At 43.5% G+C, this 23,349-nt stretch overlaps 1 protein-coding gene across 6 annotated transcripts in view; it reads right to left on the minus strand.

The window, feature by feature from the left end:
- Positions 1–13,631, minus strand: part of HOPX (HOP homeobox) — a 58,774-nt gene extending 45,143 nt beyond the window's left edge. Inside the window, exons 1-2 of one of the 6 annotated variants that reach the window (XM_089911964.1) lie at positions 13,531–13,593; positions 9,771–10,621 (exon numbers count right to left, since the gene is read on the minus strand). The gene's annotated coding sequence lies outside the window, so the exon portion shown is untranslated. The other 5 variants (XM_089911968.1, XM_089911962.1, XM_089911965.1 and 2 more) reach the window with 5 other exon arrangements.
- Positions 13,632–23,349: the final 9,718 nt, after the last annotated feature.

Raw genomic sequence — 23,349 nt, forward strand, 5'->3', positions numbered from 1 at the left:
TTTTGCATCTATATTAATCAGTGATATTGGTCTGTAATTTTCTTTTTATTGTAGTATCTTTGTCTGATTTTGCTGTCAGTGTGATTGTGGCCTCATAGAATGAGTTTGGGAGTGTTCCTTCCTCTGCAATTTTTTGGAAGAGTTTGAGAAGGCTGGGTGTTAACTCTTCTCTAAATGTTTGATAGAATTCACCTGTGAAGCCATCTGGTCCTGGACTTTTGCTTGTTGGAAGATTTTTAATCACAGTTTCAATTTCATTACTTGTGATTGGTCTGTTCGTATTTTCTATTTCTTCCTGGTTCAGTCTTGGAAGGTTATACCTTTCTAAGAATTTGTCCATTTCTTCCAGTTTGTCCATTTTATTGGCATAGAGTTACTTGTAGTAGTCTCTTAGGATGCTTTGTATTTCTGTGGTGTCTGTTGTAACTTCTCCTTTTTCATTTCTAATTTTATTGATTTGAGTCCTCTCCCTCTTTTCTTGATGAGTCTGGCTAAAGGCTTATCAATTTTGTTTATCTTCTCAAAGAACCAGCTTTTAGTTTTATTGATCTTTGCTATTGTTTTCTTTGTGGCATGATTTACTTATTTCTGCTCTGATCTTTATGATTTATTTCATTTATTTCTGCTCTGATCGTTATGATTTCATTTCATAAATATCATTTATTTCTGCTCTGATCTTTATGATTTCTTTCCTTCTGCTAACTTTGGGTTTTCTGTGTTCTTCCTTCTCTAGTTCGTTTAGGTGTAATGTTAGATTGTTTGAGATTTTTCTTGTTTCTTGAGGTAGGCTTGTATAACTATAAACTTCCCTCTTAGAACTGCTTTTGCTGCATCCCATAGGTTTTGGATCATTGTGTTTTCATTGTCATTTGTCTCTAGGTATTTTTTGATTTCCTCTTTGATTTCTTCAGTGATCTCTTGGTTATTTAGTAATGTATTTTTTAGCCTCCATGTGTTTGTGTTTTTTACATTATTTTCCCTGTAATTGATTTCTAATCTCATAACGTTGTGGTCAGAAAAGTTGCTTGATATGATTTCAGTTTTCTTAAATTTACTGAGGCTTGATTTGTGACCCAAGATGTGATCTATCCTGGAGAATGTTCTGTGCGCACTTGAGAAGAAAGTGTAATCTGCTGTTTTGGGATGGAATGACCTGTAAATATCAATCAAATCTATCTGGTCTATTGTGTCATTTAAAGCTTCTGTTTCCTTATTAATTTTCTGTCTGGATCATCTGTCCATTGGTGTAAGTGAGATGTTAATGTCTGCCATTATTATTGTGTTACTGTCAATTTCCTCTTTTATGGCTGTTAGTATTTGCCTTATGTATTGAGGTGTTCCTATGTTGGGTGCATATATATTTATAATTGTTATATCTTCTTCTTGGATTGATCCCTTGATCATTACATAGTGTCCTTCCTTGTCTCTTGTAACCTTCTTTATTTTAAAGTCTATTGTATCTGATATGAGTATTGCTACTCCAGCTTTCTTTTGATTTCCATTTGCATGGAAAATCTTTTTCCATCCCCTCACTCTCAGTTTGTATGTGTCCCTAGGTCTGAAGTGGGTCTCTTGTAGACAGCATATATATGGGTCTTGTTTTTGTATCCATTCAGCAAGCCTGTGTCTCTTAGTTGGAGCATTTAATCCATTCACGTAATTATTGATATGTACGTTCCTGTTACCATTTTCTTAATTGTTTTGGGTTGGTTTTTGTAGGTCCTTTTCTTCTCTTGTGTTTCCCACTTACACAAGTTCCTTTAGCATTTGTTGTAGAGCTGGTTTGGTGGTGCTGAACTCTCTTAGCTTTTGCTTGTCTGTAAAGCTTTTGATTTCTCCCTCCAATCTGAATGAGATCCTTGTTGGGTAGAGTAATCTTGGTTGTAGGGTGTTCCCTTTCATCACTTTAAGTATATCATGCCACTCCCTTCTGGGTTGTAGAGTTTCTGCTGGGAAATCAGCTGTTAACCTTATGGGAGTTCCCTTGTATGTTATTTGTCATTTTTCCCTTGCTGTTTTTAATAATTTTTCTTTGTCTTTAATTTTTGCCAATTTGCTTACTATGTGTCTCAGTGTGTTTCTCCTTGGATTTATCCTGTATGGGACTCTCTGCGCTTCCTGGAGTTGGGTGGCTATTTCCTTTCCCATGTTAGGGAAGTTTTTGACTATAATCGCTTCAAATACTTTCTCAGGTCCTTTCTCTCTCTCTTCTCCTTCTGGGACCAGTGTAATGTGAATGTTGTTGCATTTAATGTTGTCCCAGAGGTCTCTTAGGCTGTCTTCATTTCTTTTCATTGTTTTTTTATTTATTCTGTTCCACAGCAGTGAATTCCACCATTCTGTCTTCCAGGTCACTTATCCGTTCTTCTGCCTCAGTTATTGTGCTACTGATTCCTTCTAGTGTATTTTTCATTTCAGTTATTGTATTGTTCATCTCTGTTTGTTTGTTCTTTAATTCTTCTAGATCTTTGTTAAACATTTCTTGCATCTTCTCGATCTTTGCCTCCATTCTTTTCCCGAGGTCCTAGATCATCTTCACTATCATTATTCTGAATTCTTTTTCTGGAAGATTGCCTATCTCTACTTCATTTAGTTGTTTTTGTGGGGTTTTATCTTGTTCCTTCATCTGGTACATAGCCCTCTGCCTTTTCATCTTGTCTATCTTTCTGTGAATGTGTTTTTTGTTCCACAGGCAGCAGGATTGTAGTTCTTGCTTCTTGCTGTCTGCCTTCTGGTTGGATGAGGCTATCTAAGAGGTTTGTGGAAGTTTCCTGATGGGAGGAAACTGGTGCTGGATAGAGCTGGTTGTTGCTCTGGTGGGCAGAGCTCCGTGAAACTTTAATGTGCTTGTCTGCTGATGGGTGGGGCTGGGTTCCCTCCCTGTTGGTTGTTTGACCTGAGGCAACCCAACACTGGAGCCTACCCGGGCTCTTTGGTGGGGCTAATGGCGAACTCTGGGAGGGCTCATGCCAAGGAGTACTTCCCAGAACTTCTGCTGCCAGTGTCCTTGTCCCCACGGTGAGCCACAGCTGCCCCCTGCCTCTGCAGGAGACCCTCCAACACTAGCAGGTAGGTCTGGTTCAGTCTCCTATGGGGTCACTGCTCCTTCCCCTGGGTACCAGTGTGCACACTGCTTTGCGTGTGCCCTCCAAGAGTGGAATCTCTGTTTCCCCCAGTCCTGCCAAAGTCCTGCTATCAAATCCTGCTAGCTTTCAAAGTCTAGTTCTCTAGGAATTCCTCCTCCTGTTGCCAGACCCCCAGGTTGGGAAGCCTGAGGGGGGCTCAGAACCTTCACTCCAATGGGTGGACCTGTGTGGTATAAGTGTTCTCCAGTGTGTGAGTCACCCACCCAGCAGTTATGGGATTTGATTTTATTATGATAGTGCCCCTCCTACCGTCTCATTGTGGCTTCTCCTTTGTCTTTGCATGTGGGGTTATCTTTTTTGGTGAGTTCCAGTGTCTTTCTGTCGATGATTGTTGTCAGTAGTTAGTTGTGATTCCGGTGTTCTCAAAAGACGGAGCGAGAGCATGTCCTTCTACTCCGCCATCTTGAACCAATCCATGGTTTGTTTGTTTTTTACTTATTTGCAGCTTAGTTTTCTTCTCTGTAAAATGTGACTAAAAACTTTCTTCCTTGCCTATTTACTCCAGTTGTGAACCAGTGAGATTATTATTCTCATGAAACAATTTAGAAAACTGTAAAATAACATACACATTTCTAGAAGTGTTATGATTATTTCTTCAGCCAGAAAAGTGAAGCTATTGGGCCACATGACTTCTGAGATCATTTCTCTTTTAATATTCTGATGATCAGAATGGTCTGGGTTTCAAATCATCATGTTATTCTTCATCAACAGTTTACTGATGTCATTGACCTGAGCAAGGGGAGTATAGTGGCCTCTTTTAGCCTATGTCTCTGATTTGCTGAACACTTTGTGCCTAGTTTCCACTTCAAAGAACAACTGAGGGGCCCATGAAATATTTTGAACCAAGGTGCTTTTTAATATTCAGCCTATCTGTTAAATTAGCATGACATATAATTTGTCATCACTTAAGTGAGGACACTTAAGTGTAAAAGGGGTGCTGTGAATAATTACACCAGAACAACAGGCCTACATCAGAAATGTCCCAGGCAAACCTAGATATCTGGTCCCCTTATTATATGTAAAAGGTTAAATGTTTCACTTAGGTGTGGGAGAGTAAAAATGCACCTGTTGAATTTAGGCACCTGAGCTGCTGTTAGTAAGATGCAGGTCTACTAGGATCTTAGAGGACAGAACCACATACACCTATCCAAAGTAATGAACAGGAGACTGCTTTTTGCTCTTAAGAAAGCATACTTGTTGCAGCTCTGTGGTTAAAGATAAGAGGACATACCATAGCTTCAAACTTCCTGACCTTTCATTTTTATTGCAGTTTCAATACATAGAACAGAAATTTATCTGGTAGGGTGAATAATGCTTGGGCTTCTGCCTGCTTTGGGTATTGTTAGTATAGTTGTGCTAATGCTTAGTAAGTGTGAATACCCATTACATATCAAACAGAGTTTGGTCCTATGATCAAATATAAACAAAGGAACAAAACTGGCTTGCGCTAGAGATTTCCATGGTGCAGAGCCAGGGCTTTTCAAACCAGATAACACAGGAAGCATGAGACTTGTGAAGTAAATTGAATCATCAGCTCTCCTCTTTGAAAATCTCTGATTCCCTAATACACCAAGAAATTAGACAGAGTTCTGTTATTGGTGGGGGGGTGGTGTCTCAATATTTCTAAAGAAAACCATTAAACATAAAGGGAAATTTGCACTGCTAAACCTAGATGCAAGTAACAAAAAGATCAACTTTCTAAAGAGTTTGTGAAGAAGAAAAATGGCACAAATAAGTCAAAATGGCAGATAAATATTCTTTTTATGTTTTAGAGTATGTTATTAATTTTTGTGTGACCCATTTAGCCTCCTAATTATGTTTTATTTAGTAGACCATTAATTATATTAAAAGTCATTAGGGAGGTGTGTGTGTTTGTTGCATAGAAAAGGAGGGATGCTCAAAAACTTAAATGCTGATGATGGAAATCAGTCTGATATTTTAAAAATTTAGTCCCTATAAGCCACACATAGATAATTGAGAATCAAGTAGAATTGTCATATTTCTCTATGACAATTCAGTCACTTTAGAATGTTAAAAAATTAGTTTCTTTCTGAAAATGTTCTCATTCCAGTGCCTGACTCTGAAAAGGGCTGTTCATTTGTAATTCTGGGGACATGTCATCATGATTTATTGTTTTTGAAAATGTATTCTGGGTTCTACAATATTTTTGCCTGAACCCTAATTACCGAGTAATGAACAGTAGTTGGGGACCTTCATGGGATGGCACATGCATGATCGGTAGATGTTTAGGGCGCCCACTCATAGGCCTTTGAAACCTGCCCATTGCAAGCCGGCATAACTTCCTCGGGTTGTTTGTGCATTTGCAGAAAAGACTCTGATAGAATGGAATTCTCTCTTTGCACAAATACACTTGAATCAATTATTATTTTTTATGGTCCAACTACCATTCTTATTTTATGACTGTACTTTAAGTAATGGATAAAACAACACACACCTGGTTCTTTGTAGAGCTCCAAGTTATGCCAAAGTCCAGCCATGCATGCTGCTTGTTGCCATGATACTCAGTTGTATGGACCTTATTTTTTCCCCCATTGAGTGGTTTTTATGAACAGGTGTTCAACTAATGGGATAAACAGAGGGTGTGCTGCTCTAGCCTAATCATTAACATCACAAAATAATTGAAAAGGACAGATAACACCAGAAAGCTAGCTCTGAACCTACAGTAGATCCTTTCTCTGAGCATCAGACATAATGTTGCAGAAAGAGGCTGGATGGAGCCTCAAAAGACCCACACTCTCCTTCCAGCAGTAGCACTTAAATCCCCAAGTGACTGTGGACAACTCACTTAATTGCTTTGAATCTCCATTTCTTCGTCTATAACTGAAGCTGTAATCCTACTCCACCTGTCCCACAGGGTTGTAGTAGGATTCAGTGAGATGGATTAAGTTTATGAATAGCGTTATAAATTATAAACAGTATATAGATACAAAATACCATTATTAAGGTTCTAATCCAGCTTTCCCAGTGATTCAGGATATAATGTTGGGCAATTAATAACATTCGGTTTTGCAACCATTAGTGTAGCAAAACATTGTAGAAACTTCATCAAACTTATGCCTAAAAAGATTTCTTAGAACATTTCATTTGCTTTGTCCAGTAATCAGTCACCAATACGGAGAAATTAAATGCTTCTAAAACTGACCAGCCAAGTTTAAGAAGATGACATTGAGAAGGAGAGATTGCTGAGGATCACACTCTTTAAGTTCCAGAAAATTATTTTGGTCACTTTTTAAAGTCTTAGTAAAGGAACACAGAGAAGCTCCTAAATGTTTGAAATACTAGACTAGAACTTATGATGTCATGCATCTCCATTTCTTATGGACAGTTCAATATTCCATATTGCTTAAAGAAAGCATAGGCCATCTAGCCCACACCTCTCCCTTCCCCTGTCTCCCACCAACCAGATCTAAAGGGTGGTTGAGTATACGTGCGAGTGTATTCATTATGGCATCATTGGTGAGAACTGGAGGCAGAAGAAATGCCCAACACTAGAGGATTAGATAAGCCGATAGTGTATATAAGTAGCAAAGTTACTATATATATGGAGTTAGAAGTAATGCATTGGAAACATTAGAAATATAATCAGCAATGTAGGTAGACCATGAAAATATGGTGTTGAGTTAAAAGAGAGAGCAAGAAAGAAGGAGAGTGGGAGAACAGAAGAAATAGAATGAGATGTAAAACCTAAGAAGGGTCTTGTGTGCACTATGAATTCAGGAATGTGTTAACTCAACGTGAGCCTAAAGACCAAAAAAAGGACTTGAATTAGAAATGAAATTAGAACGTGAATTAGGACTTGAAATTAGAACACTGTTGGACTGCCCCATCTTTCAGAGCTTGTCTGTGTAATTCTTTCCAGTGTATTTTTTGCATAATGAGGGAATAATTCATGGCTCACCTAATACCCTTCATGCTGCAGCCTACACCAATCCCTGGGCTTGGTTTCTTCCCCGAAGGGCAAGGTGAATAGCTGGTCATTGTTCTCCATGACAGTACTCCACGCTTTTCAACACCATCATCAAATGGCTTTCTAGCCTTCTCTTATCCAATTTAAATAACACCAGGTCCTTTTGCCACTCTTTATAGACTTTGAAAAAATTATTTCGTCATCTAGGAGCTCTTTTTAGCTAGTTCCAAGGACTCTCCTCCCTTTTAAATTGTGGACCCCTGAACCGGGTACCATGCTAATGAAGGCAGAAGAGGCCTCCCTCTTTCTTCACTCCTGCTTCAAAAACTTCAGTTTTAGTCATTTCCAAACGATGCTAGTCTATTGGGGCCAGCCAAAAAGTTCATTTGGGGTTTTCCATAAGATCGTATAGAAAAACCCAAATGAACTTTTTGGCCAACCCAATACTATCCACAAAGAGTGTGAAGAATACACAATAAAGTGATAGACATTTCTGGGCATAAATTATTGAATTAAAGATTTTTATAAAACAGATTCTACTCCTGAACCAATAGACTAGAAATCCGGAAAGGAGGCAGGGAATATAAGCCCTAGGGAAAATTGTTTATGTAAATTTCCTAAGGGAGAAACCTCACAGGAAGGAAATGAAAAGACATCAACAAAGACTAGACTATCTAAGCAGATCTGTCATGCTCTTAAGAATTACAGGAAATTTCCATCATGATCCATCTAGATCTAATGGCTGGAATGACCACCATTAGTTTTCTGCCCACTGTACTCTAAGAGGTTAGAGCTGATCAATGTCTGCCTTATGTTGTTTATGACTTTGTTTTTGTTTTAACATGTAAAGATAGAATAGTTCATTCATGAAAGATCTGAGAGGATTTTTATGTTTGGTCACATTTTATCAAAACCACCAGAATTAAATTACAAGAAATTATATGAGGGTGGGTAACAGTTAACTTCCCTACTTTCAGAAGAGCTTCTATCATGACCTAAACATGGCCATAAGCTAACAAGAGCCTAAAGCAAACATCAGAGTCAGCTGACCTTGTGATTAACGATTCCTTGAACGCCCAGCATTCATACTGAACTTCTTTTTAGTGAGCCAATATAAATAAACAGCTCTCTGTCTGGGCAGGACGGATACAGTGCTTCCCACAGGGAACCTGAGTCACAGCGGGAGTGAGTGACTCGGCAGAGAGGCCAGAATGAGGCATGGGGAGGTCTGGGCTCAGAGTCAGCTCAGCCTCCAACTAATCCTAAGATACAGGGCAACTCTCTTTACTCTCTTGTACCTTCATATACTGTATTCACAAGTTACCATAGAGTATATTGCTCATGGCCAGGAATTGTTGAGAATGAAAGGGGCCACTATTAATAATCCACTGGGACAAGTGATGTTTTCGCCTTTTACCTCCTGCTTTAAAATTCCATTATAGCTGAAGTAGAGCTGAAAATAGGACTGGGTTCCTGACCACCAGACCCCTACTCTGCTTCCCAGGCTAGGCTGTCTACATGGGACTGTAGACCTGTCTACACTGCCAAGACCTGCCTATACTGGAGTTCTGTGGAAGAGTGTTCACCATATCACCTAAAGATCAATGAAGGCATTTTCCCAGCAATTAAAAAGGACAGCCTGACCTGCACCTGCTTGGTCAGGCACTCATACATCCCAAACCCCACCTGTGTTCAGAATCAACAGCAATGGAATGCCAAATCCACATCAAGGTCACATGAAAGGCAGGGGAGGCCAAGGGAGCCAGGGCCAGGAAGGGGGCAGATGCAGACAGCCCCTGTGTCAGGACAGCCCCTTTTATTTGCAGCCTCAAGCCTGTTCTCCACTGGCCCGAGGCCTGTGGACAGGATGGGGTGATCCAGGGGCTGCCTTGGGATGCTCAGGTGTTGGGTTTTTTGGTTGTTTTTTTTTTTGGCTTCACCACGTGGCATGAGGGATCTTAGTTCCCCGACCAGGGATCGAACCCTCACCCCCTGCAGTGGCATCGTGGAGTCTTAACTGCTGGACTGCCAGGGAAGTCCCTCCTCAGGTGTTGGTTTTTAACAGGCAGGTTAGTACTTCATAAATCGCTCTGGGCCACGGGCCACATTCTAACAATTTCATCATTGCATAGCCCTGTTCACCTGGCTTTTTTAAAGTTGGAGGAAGCCATCAACAACATCAAAAAACTAATCCGTGTTAGGTCATGACACAATCTTAAAAAAATGTGCCCAAGGGAAATAAGCCATTCCACATTAAGAGAATTTGGAAACAAAGATTAGGGGAAAATGTTTTAAAAAAAGTCATCCAAAGAAGGCAGAAATTCTGTCGCTGTTTTACAACCCTATTTCATCAGCAGTGCAAAACAAAACTTTTTTAATTTACTCATTAAAAAATAATTTTTTTTTGGTGAAACTCTGAATGGCAAGAAGAAGGAACATTTGGCTTCCGAACAGCAGCATTAAACCAATTTTGGGGTGTCACCCTGGTGGCAACAGCCTAATCCTTTCCCCCAAAACTTGGGTCCCCATATCCTTGGGACCCAGGATAATGCTCACTTTCCCCTTCCCCTCCTCACTGCTGTTCTCACCAATGAGGTCTCTGTGCCACCTGGCTCCCCGCAGCCTGCAGACTCTACTTCCCCAGAGGGAGGCTAAGTGCACCCCTGACCACATCCCTCTTCAGAGGCTGGACCTACCTAGTACAGCTGCCACTTGCCAACAAGAGCTGCAGCAATCTGAGCTTTCTGTATGGAAGAAAGGGCCGTCGGAGTCACAGGAACTAAGGGGACCCAAGCTGCAGGACTGGGTCCTCAAGGAAAGAAGCCCCTTGTCATGAAGCCTGGGCAAGCTGTTCTGCCAGTGCCAGCCTTCTGCCCTGGAGAAGGAAGCAGGTACTATTTATAAAGCCCTGTGAGCAGAATGTATTGACTTTTATCTCTACTGTAGTAACCTTAATGTGACTTTCCATTTCTCAGAAAGATACATGAAATGCAGCCATCTCCGATGAGGACGAATGCATTTAACAAAGAATAGACCGATGCAGAAAAAGAAATCTCTCAGGGCCCACAGTGTGCAGGGAGTTCCCTATGGGATGTGATTTGAGGATTTCTATTGAAAACTTCCAATTCTGGTATACTTTCCCCCAGCAAGCTGCTTGGGATTCTGACCAGTAGGGATTATAAATTTTGCCTAAGACTTTGATTTGCCTGATTACTCCAAATGGTAATGATATTTATATAACATTTCAAAGAACTCCCAGATACACATTATCTTGCTGGAACCTATGTAATATACCAGGGAGGGACATAACTCATTAAACAATTATTGTCTATTATAACTTTATTATTTTTTTTTTTGCGGTACGCGGGCCTCTCACCGTTGTGGCCTCTCCCGTTGCGGAGCACAGGCTCCGGATGCGCAGGCTCAGCGGCCATGGCTCACGGGCCCAGCCGCTCCGCGGCATGTGGGATCTTCGCGGACCGGGGCACGAACCCGCATCCCCTGCATCGGCTGGCAGACTCTCAACCACTGCGCCACCAGGGAAGCCCTATTATAACTTTAATTATTTTTTCAGAGCTGGGTAAGAAAAGCCCTAAGGGGATGAGACACTAGAAATTATCGGACTTGGAGGAGAGATGGGAAGTCACTTGAAACATGACCAGCTGGCCCAGGCAGAGCAGGTGAGGCGCTGTGGCCCCAGGGGCAGCCCTACAGCTACCCCTGCAGGGGCACATGGTGCCAAGGTGAGGGACACTCAGGAAGAACAGAAACCACAAACCTCACTCCACTCACGCTTCTGCCTGTGCTGACCCGGAAATCACGATGAAAAAACCTTGTGGTGCTGAATCAACCCATCCCAGTGCTGAGAACCCGGGCTGGCTCCGCAAAGAACCACCTGGCTGTCCCCCGGAGCAGGGCGCCTGGTGTGTCCGCTGCGGTTCTTTTCAACGATTATAATCTTCTGGCTTAGACCAGATATTATGTAGGAAACAAAAGGAAGCTTTCGGGTTTTTTTGTTTTGTTTTTTGCAGTACGCGGGTCTCTCACTGTTGTGGCCTCTCCCGTTGCGCTCACGGGCCCAGCCGCTCCGCGGCATGTGGGATCTTCCCGGACCGGGGCACGAACCCATGTCCCCTGCATCGGCAGGCGGACTCTCAACCACTGCACCACCAGGGAAACCCGAAGCTTTAAGTTTTGAAACATCCCTTCTCACACGTTAGCACAATCCTTATATAATGTACCTTTGGGGCTCTAATTCCTCCCGCCTGCTGCCGGGAGCATGTCTGGGTTCTCAGGATTTGCTGGAAATGAGCCGGATACCCTATCCTAGCTAGAGTTGGAAATGTGGTGTTGAGGACCTAGAAGTAATGGTCTTGGGGATCTCTCGTCCTCTGAGGTCCTGTTGCTGTCCTCCCTGGGCCCTGGGACAGGGTGGTCGGGGGTTGTGTGGTCGTGTGTGCCCTCTCTCTGTGTCAAGTGAGGGGTTTGGCTGTCACCGGTTCTCACCCTCAGCTGCACATTAGAATCACCTGGGGAGCTTTAAAAAGCAGTGCCGGGGGGCCACCCACCCAGGCGTTCTTATTTAATTAGTTGGGGCTGAGCTCAGTCCCAGGTATTTTTAAAAACAGTTCTCCAGGTGTGCAATCACTGCATTAGATGATCTCTGGGACCCTTCCAATTCTATAAAAGTCCACAATCCTGACGGTCTGGTCCTCCACTTTATTTTTTGAATGGATTTTTTTTCCAAAAGTACTCATTTTCAGTCTCTTGCATAGGTGAATTCTTAGAAATGCTTTTAATTGTTTAAAAAAGATGGATTGTTAAAGTATTGCCTGTTGAGTATAATTGGCATCTAATACTGCACGTTTAAAGTGTACACTCTGATAAATTTTCACATACGAGAAATGGTTGCCCAATCATGGTCGTGAACATACCCATCACCCCCAAACCCTCCTAATCCATATAACCCTCTTCTCTGGCTCCCCTTCCCTAGGTAACCACTGACCTGCTTGCTGTTACTATAGATTAGTTTGCATTTTCTATCATTTTATACCATACAGTATGTACTATTTTTTTGCCTGGCTTCTTATTACTGATGTCCTTGTACTTGAGATTTCAAGCTCTTTAAGAACAAGAGCCACCTTTTATTTCTTTTCTCTTCCTCCTGGCCCCCAATTTATCTTTGCTCAGAGAAGCCCCTTAATCATTATTTGCTTAATGGAAATCAGACCTTTATGACCTTAAAACTGAGCTTCAGTGTGGTGGCAAGAGGTGCCTCCTGTGTTAATGGTCTCAACTCCCCACTACTTCTCTGTAGCTTCCTAGTCAGCAGTTTCAGCTCAGTTAAAACATAATGCATTTGTTTAAACCAGAGGTCTTCATTTAGCAACACGGACTGCTAGGAGTCCAGAAAATGAGCATCAACATGAGTGTTGTGGGCAGGGGGCAGGGGAGCAACCTGGGAAGAGCTCTTGGATTTCCCCAGATTCTTAACCCAAAGGGAGGAACTATAGAATTCATACCATGCTTTATTCCTTATTCTAGTCCTACATGCATTTTATGAATATGATATCTAATTATAAACCTTCTACTATCTGCTCCCCCAACTCTTTCCTTCCTCAGTCCCCAGTACCTTTGTTTTGTTCTCTAGGCTCTGGCTATGCTTAACCCTACTCACTAAATACACTCCAGGGCCCTGTTGATTGTCAGGGCTACCTGGGAATTTTTTGCATTCCTCTTACCTTTTAGATGTTCTCACCTAAGCTTTGTGGTGTGTTGCGCCTTTAATTCTTATTCCACTTTACTTAACAACTGAACTGGTTACCTGGTGCTCAAATATCACAAACCTATATTTCCTCAAAACCCCAGAGCATGGGATTCCTTTTCACCTTAAACAAGACCAATGTTTTCATTGTTGTAACTGTTAAGCGTTATGAGAACCAGACGTAACAACAAATAGCACTGCAAATTCAGTCGAGCCACCTCTAATCAATCCAGAGACACCTCCCCTTCTGGGAGTTTTGACTCCTTTTGGGTCAAAAAATATTTTAAAATGATACTATGTCTGATTTTACAGTAAGAAGTAGAATCGCAATATCGACTTCTAAATGACAGAAATTCTTATGCATCTGGCACAGTCATATAAGCGCTGGTTTCACTGTGTCTTTCAGATAGGAGAGAGCAAGAAAGACATCTCACCTGCTGGCCCAAAGGCCAACACGGACTCCCCCCAGCTCCAAATCCACCTCCACCCCACGCAGGTTCTCAAGCTTCTGATGCCTCACACCCCACAGCATTCTCTGGCTCCCTGCTTGGGGCCGGCTCTTAACTTCCATTCTCCCTTTCACCTCTACCTTTTCCCATCAGAATAGCAAACATGGTAATGACAGCATTTCAGTCCAGTCTCTATATAAGTTCATTCCCCTGCATGAAAACAAACCTCTGAAAGTTACTTACGTGGAGGTGGCAATGGCAAGCCCTGGATTTGGAAGCTAAATTGGCTGAAGCCAGCCTGCTTAAATAGCTAGGCTGGCTGACGCAGGCTGTGGGTAGCACGTTTGTTTATGCCTGTGAGTGCACACTTAAGCGGGGACCTGAAAAACCTGCAGCATGGGCAGGAGGAGAACACCTGAGAGTTCCATCTCTCCTGGTTATTCAGGTTTAGTATTCAGGTGGGGAGTTCTGAGCGTCTCATGGAACTTTCTCGGCACTGCTTCTTGTCCCTGATCTCTTTCTTAGCCGAGTAGATCTCTTCAGCAAGATCGGATGAAAGATGTGCGGCTAAGAGAAGGAAGAAACACCAGACCCTGGACCCTTGTGCTGTGCTCCTTATTTTGAGTGGGCTTCCAGTTAGATGTTGCCTCATTTCAAAGCGTAGGCTTGGTGAGGTTGATTTCACAGCTCTGCGGGCTGGATGCCAAGCTAAGAGCCTGGACAACTGCCCAATCAATGAAAAGTTGTGTTTTTTTTTTTTTTTTCCAGGCACAGAACGTACAAGTGATAGTTATAAGGGAGGATCAGGCTAGCATGATACAATTTTAGGTCCCCTTAGAAAGCAATTTTAATTTCTTTCCCTCTGCATCTGGACTTTCCTCCCAATTGCCCCTCCCCTTCCTTTGTTAATGAAATTCCTATCTGAGAGTTGCAAGATTCCCCAAGAGAGCTCAAATAAAAAGCCAGTGTGTGAGCAAGGCTGTGGGAAGATGCACTCTCAGGGTAAGTGTTCAGTGGCTTGTATGACCATCAAAGGAAGTGTTCCTAAGGGTGAGGGTATGTGTGTGGGCGTGGGGACCCAGTTAGTCAGTGTTTATCTGGATTTTACAGCTAGATACAGCAGTCAACAGTCAATTGCACGACACTAAACACATTAGGTGGGTTTGATTTTAAGAGGATGAAGGAAGAGAGAGAGGGTTTGGTGAGATCATTTATGGGAGTATCTATGTGTGTTTGCTGGTACACAGCACAAACCGCTAAGTGCCACTCAGATATACACATCCTATATTTTTCACTTCACTGGAGCTAGAAAAGGCCCACTTGATTCTCTTGGGAACAGCAGCTGTATGTGAAAGAACAGCAGCAATCATTCAGAATATTTCTTTCTCTCTTGGAAAAGGGAATAATGGTTATAAAACATGTGTGGGAGAAAAGCAGAGACAGGGGTCTTAGCCTACCCCAACCCTGGTTACCAGAGGAATTCTTTTGTTTCTGCCTAATTCATTGCCTAACTTTGACTTCCAAATCTGGATTCTTGCCTCCCAGACTTCCTGAATGCAGGGTCCATGTCTTGTTCATCTTTTGACACCCACAGTGCCTGGCACAAATTATTATGACAATGACGGTGAGGATGACGATGATAATGGTGATCTAGAATCTAGAGAAACTGACTACGCGCCAGGTTCTGTGTAAAACACTTTACAGAGTTTGCTTATTTAATCCTCACAACCCTATGAGTTAGTTTTACAGATGAGGGAACTGATACTCAGAAAAATTAAATGACTTTCCCAAGGTCACAGCAAAGGGTAGAATTTGAATCCAGATCTATCTGGTTCCAGAGTCTAGGTTTATACTCAGGACTGATTTGAAGAAATATTTTGAAAGTTGCCTAAGAATGTTTTCACCTATTCTTCTGTGCTTACCTGTTTATCATCGGTCTCCCAGAATGTGATTTCCATGACCTTAATGACCTTGCCTACTTGTCCACTCTTGTAACCCCAGCACCCAGCACAGTGTATGGCACATAGTAAGGGTTTGCTCAATAAATATGTGCTATTTGCTCAGTTTCTAAATTCCTTTGAAGGCTGTGCAAACCAACAGACAGATGGTCTGACATCAGCAGAGTCTCATCTTGCTTCAGACACATTTTTTTTGCTCTTGTATAATGCATTGGCTTCAAGCTGTTTCTCTTTATCCATGTATCATGGATATGAAACTAAAAGTGGCTAAAACCATAGAGCAGTTTTACATCAATTAAGAACTCTGCAGGTATGTGGTTTCAGGTTGTCCAGTGGTGTAATGAGGTCACCAAGAACCCAGGCTTTTTCTATCTTTCATTTTGTAGCCCCCAGTGTGGCAGTGTTGCCTCTCCTCATGGTGGCAAGGTTGCTGCAGTAGCTCAGTACATTACATCCTGAAACAGGAACATTCAAAGACAGGTAGGAAGGGATGTGGGCCTTCTCCTTAGTATCTCTCTTTGTTAGAGAGGAAAATCTATCCAGAAGACAGTAACAGTTTTCCAGTTATGTCTCCTTACTGAGAAGTGGATCAAGTGACCACCACATTGGCTAAATCCATCAACTGCAAAGAGGAAATGAATCACACTGATCAAGGTTCATCTCATGGGCCCAGGAGAAGGCTCCACATTCCCCAGACAAATTTCCCTGATATCTAAACAAAATCAGGGTTCAGTTAATAGGGAGGTAGTTGAGCAGTGCTACCAACAGTTCTGCCAATCCAAGAAATCCTTTAAAGTATGATAACCTAAACAGCTTTAGTGCTTAGGCACCAATCCAGGTCTCAAAAATTGGGTTTCACAATATCAGTTCTCAATTTCTGTGTGCATTTTTTTTTTTTTTTTTGAGTGAGAAAACGCTTTGGCTCTCAGCAAAATTAAAACTATTTCATCGGGTTTCCCTGGTGGCGCAGTGGTTGGGAGTCCGCCTGCCGATGCAGGGGACACGGGATCGTGCCCCGGTCCGGGAAGATCCCACATGCCACGGAGCGGCTGGGCCCGTGAGCCATGGCCACTGAACCTGCGCGTCCGGAGCCTGTGCTCCGCAACGGGAGAGGCCACAACAGTGAGAGGCCCGCATACGGCAAAAAAACCCACAAACTATTTCATCAACCCACAAATAAGGGAAGTAGCTGGCCACAGTGATTTTTTTCTATAGGTTTAGATGTGAGGTCTTTATATGACCACTGATTTTCTGCATATCCAAGGAATAGCACACCATCTATCAGCCTCTCCTCTTCTCCTGTGTCAAATGGGATTGAGGATGCTGTTGACTTTTTAGAAACGTCAAGTCTAATACTGCAACTAATTATAAAAGATTGCAAAACAGGCTATAGGGGTTTAAGGTTCATTTTCCTGCTCCTCCTCTTGTCTATTATATTTCGGTGGATAACATAATCCTACATGTTTGCATCTGTCTCTGCCTCAGAGCTCCAGCTACTGCCTGGGATGTGTGCACTAGAAATATATGATTGATACAGTAATTCTCACATAGTTCTTTTTCTCCTGGTGGTTAACAAACTTCCAATTAATACCTGCAGATAGGTACTTTCTTCTCTTCGCTGTTCTAGACCTTTTCCTTGTGGTAAGCTTCAGGAATTCTCTTCTCGGTTGTCACAATCAAGAGAATTAGGATGAAGGATGAGGTGAGCTAGATGTTACGCTCCACAAGGAAATAGCAATGTCTGGGGGTTGGTAAAAAAAAAAAAAATAAGTTTTTGCTGAGTGACTGGAAGAATGGCGGAAAGGAAAGAATATGGGCTTCTGAATCATTTAGACTTGGATTCAAGCCCCACCCCTGCCATTTACCATCCATGTGATCCAGGGAACGTTGTATAACTTCTCTTAGACTCAGTTTCCCCAGCTGTAAAATGGGAATAATGACGCTTATCTCACAGGTTTGCTGTAAGGACTATACATAATATAGGTAAATTATCTTAGCATAGTGTCTAGAACATAGTACATGATCAATAATTAGTAGCTACTGCTAATACTTAAAACAGGGTGCCAGATTTTCCTTAGTCTTCTTTGTGGAGCCCACACACGATGGGCACAAAATATTTAAACCTAAAACCCCCAAGTGCTACAGCAAACAGAGGTGATTGGTAGAGCCACATAGAAGGCAGTGATATCTGGACAGCTGTTCTCTTCTTGCCCAAAGCTAGAGATCCCTGAAGTGCAGAGAGCCACATTATGAATATGGAACATATGGAACCAAGCAGTAGTGCAGAGAGAGAAAAGCCATTCCTTGAGGGACAGAAAACTACCAAAGGCGTTTAAGAAAATTCACTGTGAAGGATACAAACCTCCCAAGGGTCAAAATGTGACTTGTACAGAAGCAAATGGGGAAAAGGGGTAACCAGAATATAGAAGCATACTTGCTGAAAGTTCTGCCCCACCAGGTGTGAACTTGCAGACAGAGAGACTGAGAATTCTCTACAGATGGTGTGGGAGTTCTGACTCCCAGAGTGCCCTTCCTGGTCCAGCCTGGCTGGGATGCAGAACAGTGTGGGAAGTAGAAGAGAATCAGGAGACGACAGAGAATCTGGATCTGGAAAAAGACGCCAGTTGGCCTGGGTTGGAGGCGTTTCCACTGGCTACTCCCGGCAGTGGGTTTCACAAGTTCCCTGGTGAAGAGGGACTGGAAGTTATGACATAATCACACTCTGTATTCGTTGTAGTTTGTTGTATACCCAGTGATGATTAGGTCATCCACTCGGTGAACTGCGGGTATTTCATTCTAAGTGTGGATTCCATCATCTTACCTAATCCATCTGTTGTCCTCATGGAGTCCTGAGTAAGCTGATGACTGGGGGTTAAGATGCTGCAGCCTATAAGCAGCGCCCATGAATGAGTGGGCCTGGGCCAGGCGGTTCCCTCTGGTGTGGCCCATGCTGACTTTTCTTCTCATTGCATTTCGTTTCACCCAGAGTCTAATGAACCGGGAGGGCATGAGCATTGTTTTCCTTTGAAATCCCATTCATGCTAATGGTTAGAGGAGGGGAAGGCCCTTGGTAATGTGGAGCCTCCCCCACGTCTGTGGAAGGAGGGTGGAGGGAGGCATCTCTCTTCACCCGTGGATGACTGGCTTCGCCCATGACTCCCTCAGCCCTAGGACTGAACGCCGCTGGCAGGAGCTGCAAGAGAAGCAGTGTGTGCCATTCTCAAGGGGCGGGGCAGGGTGGTGGGGGGACGGTGGATCCTCACCTGAGAGGCTTCCTCTTCCATGAATAATTGAAGGATGTTGCAGGTCGGGGCCACCTCGGCCTGCTTGTAATCCCCTAACACACGGGTGAGGAAAGAGTGTCACCACACCCACTACTGAAACTTCAGGGATGGGCCCTGTGCTTTTAGAAAGCAGCGGGTGGGGAGCAGGAGTGAAAAAAACAAAATCCTTAGGTAAAAACTCGCCTGACTGGGTGTCAAAGCCAGACACAGTCCTTGTTCTGACTGTTGCACGGGGGGATCTTTACAGCCGCTTCTAACAGCGACTCACAGAGCCCCAGGCAGGAGACGAAGAGCAGCCCCACCTCTTCCCCATGGGTCCCCCCAGCTCTGAGCTCTGTTTGTTTAAGACACTTGACTTCTGTGAATGATTTTACTTGGGAACAGAGGAAGAAGAAAGGAGGACTGAGCTAATAAAAATATATAAAGTTTGAAGACAGAACAAAACAATTTGCATGCTTTATATAGTGGAGAAAGAAAGGGTTGAAAATAATTTGGGCTAAAATTGTGAATCAGCTGAAGGGAGAGAAGAGTTTTCATTAGAAGCTATAGACCTGGGCTTCCCTGGTGGCGCAGTGGTTTACAATCCACCTGCCAACGCAGGGGACATGGGTTCGAGCCCTGGTCCGGGAAGATCCCACATGCCACGGAGCAACTAAGCCCGTGCACCACAACTACTGAGCCTGCTCTCTAGAGCCCGTGAGCCACAGCTACTGAAGCCCGCGTGCCTAGAGCCTGTGCTCCACAACAAAGAGAAGCCACTGCAATGAGAAGCCCGTGCACCACAACGAAGAGTAGCCCCCACTTGCCACAATTAGTGAAAGCCCGCACAGCAACAAAGACCCAGTGCAACCAAAAATAAATAAATAAATAAATTTATTTTAAAAAGAGAGAGAGAGAGAGAGAGAAAACCCCAGGAAAGGTGGGGAAAGAAGGAGGGAAGGGAGTGTAGATCATCTCTGAAAAAAATGTCTGAAGGTCTTCATTTCTGCTTTTGTCAAAAATATGCTGTGGTCTGATTTTGTTAACTAATTCAGTGCAGTTCTGCTCTATGCATTTCAGCAAAACACTGACTCCTCTGTGACCTTCTCTGAGGTCTCTGTAATGAGGCCCTGGCAGTGCAGTGGGCAGTGATTTGAGGTCTCCTGTAAAATGTCTTGTGATGTGACACATTGCATAAACAGTGGAGTGCACCCTTGTGTCTGGTTTTCACCTCTCTGGAGAGTCAGCTCCCGGATTCATCTTTCCAATTGTTCTGAGGAGCCTGCAAGAGGGCCTGCTGTCCTGAGTTGATCTCCCAAAGCTCACACCCCTGACTTTGTTCTCTGACCCAGAGGGCAATGAACTCTGCATTCGTCATGGTGCTGCCAATGGATGCCCCATCTGTCCCAGGGCCAGATCTCAGGCTGAGGATGATTCAGTGTGGTACCAGCGTTCAAAGGAAAGGTTTTGGAGACCTGGTTCAAACCTAGGGTGAACAAGCTTCCTGGTTTTCCCAGAACTGTCCTGGTTTTAGCACTGAGAGTCCCATGTCCCAGAAAACCCCCTAGTCCTGTGCAGACTGGGATGGTTGGTCACCCTATCCTAGTTCTCTCACTTCATAGCCGGTAATTTAAACTCTTTGAACCTTAGTTTCCCCATAGGTGAAATGAGGATAATGATAACAATATATGGTATTAGAGGACTAGGGTTGATATCCATCCATAGATTGTTCAGGAAGAAAAGAGGACTGGGTGACAAAAATTATGTCTTTCTGCCTCTGTTCCAAGGAGGAGTAGATGTCTCCTCTCCCCAAGTGTTTTTACTTTTCCCAGTGTAGGTGTGAGGACAGCACTTGAAGATTCTGGAACCATCCTCAGAAAGCCTTGCAGGCCCTGGCTAATGCAGAAGGGTGGATTAAGGGCTCTCCCAGCCCTATGATTATCTGATTAAGTGATGGCAGAAGCAGATGCCTGCTTGCAGAAGTCACTTTTAGAGCTACCACTTGGGAGTCACAAATAAGGGATTATGAAGCATTTTCTTTTCAGTTTCTTTGCTGCCCCTTGACTATCGTCTGCAAAGATTCTAAACTAATAGTCATGTTCTTTTGTTCTTTTTTTTTTTTTTTTTTCTGAATGACTGTCTCCCAGTAAGTACTGTTTCAGGGCCGAAAAAGGAAAAGAAGTCAATGTTTTCAAAGGACACCCTTGCAAGGCATTTGCAGCACAAGGGTGGATTTCACAAGCATCGTAATCCCTGGCAGTGATGGCTGAGGGCTGTCTTGGAGACCAGAAGCATCGGAGCAAGAACTCAGATAACAAAAGAGAGGCGGAGGGGATTATTATTCAAATGCCCAGATAAAAGAAGGCCTTAATCAAAGACACCATAGAAAACAAGCCACAGGCTGATAGGGAGTATTTGGAACATGAAGGTGTCAAAGGGATTCAGGCTTTTTCTGAAAGGAAGGAAAAGACTGGGGGAAATGGTCCTTCATTAATTGAGCAGAGCTCTGTCAGTGCTGACGACAGGAGGGACCTCTTATTAGGAAGATGCCAAGGGCAGGGGACTATTCAAAGTGCAAACATCTTCACCACCCCAGGCCTCTCACCCCCATCGCAAATGAAGTAAGAATCATTAGAATTAGTGCCAGGTTCTGACTGAAAATAGAAGTCTTCAAACGTTGGAAAATTCAACATGCGAGACTCTGGCAGTGATAACAAACTAGTTTGTGTCCAAGGCAACTGATGGCACAATTTTGCATAATTAGGACACCTCTGGGAATAGAGAGAAAAAAGGGCTCTCCAATCAGGAATTTACTGATTTACATAAACATTTAGTGTGACCGGTGGTTTCAGAGCCTACGGTACCTCCTTCACATTTACGTTCTAAAGTAACGAAGGGGCAGAATGCCAAGGACAGCGACATTGCTGGCTTCGGGGGCACACAAAATGGCCCACCAGATTCTGGGGAAATCTGCAAAGTAGATGTTTCTAGGTTACCAGATCATATTTTCTCCTGTGCTTCCCACCCTTTTCTAAAGAAAATTAAATTCTGGAACAGTTAGTTTAAAAGTCAAGAAATTTGGGCTTCCCTGGTGGCTCAGCGGTTGAGAGTCCGCCTGCCGATGCAGGGGACACGGGTTCGTGCCCCGGTCCGGGAAGATCCCACATGCCGCAGAGCGGCTGGGCCCGTGAGCCATGGACGCTGAGCCTGCGCGTCTGGAGCCTGTGCTCCGCAACGGGAGAGGCCACAACAGTGAGAGGCCCGCGTACCGCAAAAAAAAAAAAAAGTCAAGAAATTGGATTATCAGAGTAGCACATTAAGGCATGCCCATTAACGGCATAATAAATCACCCCAAAGCTCAGCGACTTAAATCAACCACAATTATTTTATTACCTTCCCCAGTTTCTGTGGTCAGGAATTCAGGGAGGGCTTGGTGGGGAGATTCTGGTCTGGGATCCCTCATGTGGCTGCAATCAGATAGCGGCTGGAGCTGGAACAGCAGAGGGGCTAGAGGAGCTGCAGTATTGCTGGGTATCTCTCTCTTTCTTCATACAGTCTCGTGGCCTCTCTATGTGCTCTCTTCAAAAGAACTGGTTTGTGCTTCCTCCTCACAACATGGCAGGCTGAGGACAATTAAAACTGCTCCAGTGCAAGTATTTCTGCTTCCAAGACAGCAGCCACATCAAATTTCATGACATGGCCTCAGAAGTCACGCAGCATCTCTTCTGCCACATTCCATGGCTTACAAGTGAGTCACAAACCCACCTGGATTCAAGGAGGAATTAAACTTACTCCTCAGTGGAGAAATGGCAAGGTTCTCGAAGAGCTATGTGGGCTGGGAGATATTGTGACCATCTTTGGAAAATATAATATGCTATAAGGTACAAATAACTGATGATCATAGCCTTTAAAAGAAGTTTTTGTATTTTAAGAAAATAATGTTAGTCCAAATAAATCTCTATATTAGTGGAATAAGTATTGAAGAACCTTACATTAACTACCTTTAGTCTCTTCTTCTCCACATTACTTATGACTATTTAGGGTAGAACAATTGGGTGTAATGTGCTATATTTGCTAGGGCTGCCATAACGAAGTACCACAAACTGAGTGGCTTTAACAACAGAAATGTATTGTCTCACAGTTCTGGAGGCTAAAAATCTGAGATTAAGGTCTTGGCAAAGTTGATTTTCCCTGAGGGCTATAACAGAAGAACCATTCCATGCCTCTCCCCTAGCTTCTGATGGTTTGCTGGTAACCTTTGCTACTCCTTGTTTTGTAGAAGCATTGCTCCAACCTCTAGCCTTCATCTTCACATGGTATTCTCCCTGAGTGCATGTACCTTGTCCAAACTCCCCCCCCCTTTTTTTTTTTTTTTGCGGTACGCGGGCCTCTCACTGTTGCGGGCTCTCCCGTTGCGGAGCACAGGCTCCGGACGCGCAGGCCCAGCGGCCATGGCTCACGGGCCCAGCCGCTCCGCGGCACGTGGGATCCTCCCAGACCGGGGCACGAACCCGTGTCCCCTGCATCGGCAGGTGGACCCTCAACCACTGAGCCACCAAGGAAGCCCCCAAATTTCCCCTTTTTATAAGGACACCAGTCATATTGGATTAGGGACTCACCCTACTCCAGTAAGACGTCATCTTAACTAATTTCATCTGCAATGACCCTGTTTACGTATAAGGTCGCATTCTGAGGTACTGGGGGATAGGACTTTAACATATGAATCTGGGTGGGGGGACACAATTCAACCCATAACATGTCTCTCATTTTTTGAAAGAAGGGGCTTCTTTTGACGTGGTTTCTGAAAGTATGAATGGAAGAGCAGTGCCCAATCCCAGGTA

This window comes from Delphinapterus leucas, chromosome 5, assembly GCF_059928025.1.
Source record: "Delphinapterus leucas isolate spDelLeu-1000000601 "Yukka" chromosome 5, BTC_Dleu_Yukka2, whole genome shotgun sequence".
NCBI lineage: Eukaryota > Metazoa > Chordata > Mammalia > Artiodactyla > Monodontidae > Delphinapterus > Delphinapterus leucas.